The sequence below is a fragment of the Mya arenaria genome, chromosome 1 (assembly GCF_026914265.1).
Source record: "Mya arenaria isolate MELC-2E11 chromosome 1, ASM2691426v1".
NCBI classification, from domain to species: Eukaryota; Metazoa; Mollusca; class Bivalvia; order Myida; family Myidae; genus Mya; species Mya arenaria.
This window is the reverse complement of record NC_069122.1, coordinates 17,318,962-17,323,298: the sequence shown is the minus strand read 5'-3', so window position 1 is coordinate 17,323,298 and position 4,337 is coordinate 17,318,962.

Below are 4,337 nucleotides of genomic sequence, written 5' to 3'. Positions count from 1 at the left end.
CAGTCTAACATGAATATATCAACGACCTAGAGTGGTCAATGATATAACTAACAATGTCTGCCACGATTGGCTCTCACAAGAGACCTGAAATCTCTGATAAGCGATAGACTCGGAAATTGATTGGCATGATTTGTGTGGTGTCCATCCTCCCAAAGTGAAAGAACTACTGAATGAAGTGATTTAAAGTTCAACCTCAAACTAGTTTTGGAAAAACAGTCCCAATAAATTAAAGTAAATATATGTCTGTAAAAGATTTACATGTAGATATATAATGTGGATTCGAAAAATCAGATACTGTAATCAGGATTGAGTGTTTCCTGATTGAGAGTTTTTAACTGCGGGCTATGTACAGTTGTAAAAATTGTTCTTTGCACCGACATTTTTATCAAAAACAGTAGGAAGTGCATTGAAATAAATATGAATGACTGGAAACAATTTCAAAAGGGGTGTTAGTGCATGGTATTACTGGTACTCTGCTTTGGACATGAATCAAACATACTCGAACAGTCCACCACCCAAGGCTAATTTTCAGGATTGACAATAATTATCAGCTGTTAGTACCTCTGATGTATAGAGTATTGAAATAAATGCAGCATAAGCAAGCACGAAGAAGCAGCTCAAATAGTTTAAAGCACCAGTAATCTTGTCAGTCACTTAACAACTGATTTATTATTTTTATTATTATGTTCTGATCGATAGAAGAAAACAACAACATTAAAACTATTAATTTGTCATTGACTGTTCAGTGTCTATAAATAGCAAATCAGTCTGTATGAAGTATAGAAAGTTCAGATATTTTTCAACTTGTTTACACTGTACTCACACTAAAAAATATATGTACAATTTTAGTTAAGTAAAATATGTTGACTAAATGTTTTTTACGCAAAACATGAAATTATTGAGAATGAGTTTTATCATTAACTTATCAATATGATACATGTAGGTATACCCCAGTAAATATTAAGGTGAACACGTAAGATTCTAAATTGAATCTATTTTGTGTTTGATGTCAATTATACATGTTACTGTTTTAAAACTGCACTCTCACAGATTGAACGTTTTGACAACTTTTTTATTTGTTGTCATGGAACGAGCAAATTTTTGAGAAAATGGGTGGGAACCAGTTATATAAGACTGCCGACAAAAGAAATAGATCGCAGGTTTTTAGATTTGAGATCAAAAGTTGATGTATTATGCATTTTTCTTAAACCGTTAGTAACGGTTTAAGCCATTAAACATTAATTTTCGAACAGAAATATGTCAATCTGCGATCGAATCTTTTGTCTGCAATCTTTTATCATTAGTTTACAGATATTGACGCAAAAATTGCTCTTTCCAAGACAAACAATAAAAAAGTTGTAAAAAGGTATATCTGTGAGAGTGCAGCTTTAAATTTATGTTGTTAAATGATCATTTGAAACCTGAAAATGTTATGTTATATCTTGTAATAATGCTCCAAGCTGTTCTGTGATATTTAAAGAAAATGATGTTCTTCGGTTTGCGAAAATAGTTTTCAGGTTCTCAGAACCTAAATGTTGTTTTTGTCTGGCCTATAGTTTTGGTTTTATTTGTTGATTGTTCTGCCTTTTAAAGATGCCTAAGCAATCTGTGATAATGTTTACTTATGTTACAAATTGTTTCAAGTTTATGAAACTTCTTTCTGTTATTTAAACATAATGTTATGCTGTATGTTAGCATATCAAAATGTTTTTGCTTCTTGGCAAAAACCCTTTTAATTACTTCAATGTAGGAACATAACATAAAGGAATTGTTTTTAAGGTCTAATGAGTTTCTTTAATAATGCACGTAAGCAGTGAATAATGTATACTACATTCAATTATGCAGTAATTTCTAACACAAGATCTCTCTCTGAAGTTACATCATGCCAATGAGAGTGATTAAAGCTGCACTCTCACAGATTGAACGTTTTGACAACTTTTTTATTTTTTGTCTTGAAACGAGCCAATTTTTGCGAAAATCCATGGAAACGAGTTATATAAGACTGCTGACAAAAAAATAGATCGAAGATTTTTATATTTCAGTTCAAAAAATGATGTTTTATGCATTTTTCTTAAACCGTTACTAAGCCATAAAACATTAATTTTCGAACGGAAATATGAAAACCTTCGATCTGAGTTTTTGTCAGCAGTCTTATATCATTGGTTTGCAGATATTTACGCAAAAATTTGCTCTTTCCAAAACCAAAAATAAAAAAGTTGTAAAAATGATCTGTGAGAGTGCAGCTTTAATATAATGTCGAAATAACTGCTTTCACTTTTCTTCTAAAATATAAATAAACTTGATGTATAACGCTTGTTCCCATTCTTTTTCAAGTAAAATAGAGAAAAGGATTGGTAACACAAGTCTAAAAATACAGTTAATTTTTCTTTTATGTTTATGAGAGATGATGCAAAGCGTTTTCTTTGTTTTAAACCATCTCCTACATGTATAACGTTTAAATGTACCTTACAATTGTGTGCCTTTATTTGTGTTTAGGCTACGTTTGTTATAAAGATGCTTTGAATTTTGTTAGAAGTAACCCACAGTGTTCAATTGAAGTCATGAACTGTTCATATTGAAATTATTAATTTTGCAAACTTTTATTTACATAAATACAGTTTTCAACAGATGAATTCAGAACAACAAAATAAATCAAAGCAAACCTTGTGTCATGTTTCTATCATGTCAAAGACCCTTCTATGATTTGTAGACAATGCTCTGTCTTTGAAAATGTTTAAAACGTTTTTTATTCATTATTAACATGCACTTTAAAGGAAAACATAATTGCATCCGCCCTGACGTCTCCACAGTTTCAGATCAAAAACTTGCGAACGTTTCGGCCCTGGGACCTCAATTTTAGTGGGCAGGTTGGTCATGAGCAGCAGAGGAACCTTACAGATTTTTTTAGGTCAGGGATCAAAAGTGAAGGTCGTGGTGACCTCAAGATGAAATCCGTTTACGATCAATAACTTCGATCTCAAACTTGGTAGGCAGGTTGGTCATGAACCGCAACAAGCAGAAATGGTCTTATTGTTTCGTGTAGTTGGGAATCTCAGTAATTAGTATTTTTCCCGGTATTTTAAGGTGATTAATCAGTGAAATAAAATCAATAGTTCACGTTTAGAACTAAAAGATCAATTAGTTCTATTTCGCCTTATGAAATATTTGTCCGTTCAGCTATCCAAGTTTAACATCAGCGCACACAAGGCTGGGCCTAAACAACAACATCATTTCCGAAATGACGGCACGTGCACATACAGTTGATTTAGCCATGTAATATTAAAAATATGTTGTTGTTTTTTCAGTGTAAGATCGTTACATATTTCACCGAGTGACCACAGAAAGGTTTATTTCACGAGTGGCGTAATCACGAGTGAAATATTCATTTTCGGTGGTCACGCGGTGAAATATATATCGATCTTACGCTGAAACAAACAATAAACCTTGATGTATTTGACATAGTATAAAACGCACTATTCATAGAATTAGATTTTTAGTTTGCTTCAAAGTACAGTTAATATTAAAGACATGGCACACAAGGGTGTCCCCGTTCTATGTTAGTCACAGGAGACCGACATCACACCCGCGGCAACGTTGTATTTACTACATGTATCATTCTTTGCTCTCGCATGTTATGAAAGCACTGAGTGTGTATATACTATACACTCCCAGCTACTTACAGTGTAACTATTATATCTTACCGTGTATCTTAAATTAGTAATAAATACCAGGATTTATAAAGGGGTATAACATTACAAGGGATGTATGGATTATACACCCCCTCCGCGTGATCGCTCTGGACCAATCGAATAGCGTCATTTATGCACGAGATGAGACATATATTCATACTATGTATTGCTATTCATGTGGCGGATCCTTAGTCAAGTGGTAACACACTTGAGTGTCAATTCAGGAGCCGCAGGTTTGATTCGCCGCCGCACAACTAAAATAATACAAATCGTCTTCCGGGAGGGACGTTTAATGGGGGTCCCGTGTGACAGTGCTATAAACTCGTGCGCGTTAAAAAAACCCAGGGTATCTCACACCAGGGTTACATTCTGTATGTGCACTAAGCTCCAAAAACAAACAAAAAAGACTAACAATCTTATCGGAGCACTCGCCGAATGGGCCTTGCCCGAGTGCGATTATAAATAAGCTTACATATACACACATTGTCATTCATGACACTACCGAGAGTGGGTAAACCCCATGACCTTTGTCAACCACAACAAGAATTAGGTAGGCCACAGTAAAGAAGTGGGTCTCGTGTGACAGTGCTGTAAACTGGTGCGCGTTAAAGAACTAGGGTAGCTCTATTAAACCAGGGTTTCATTCTG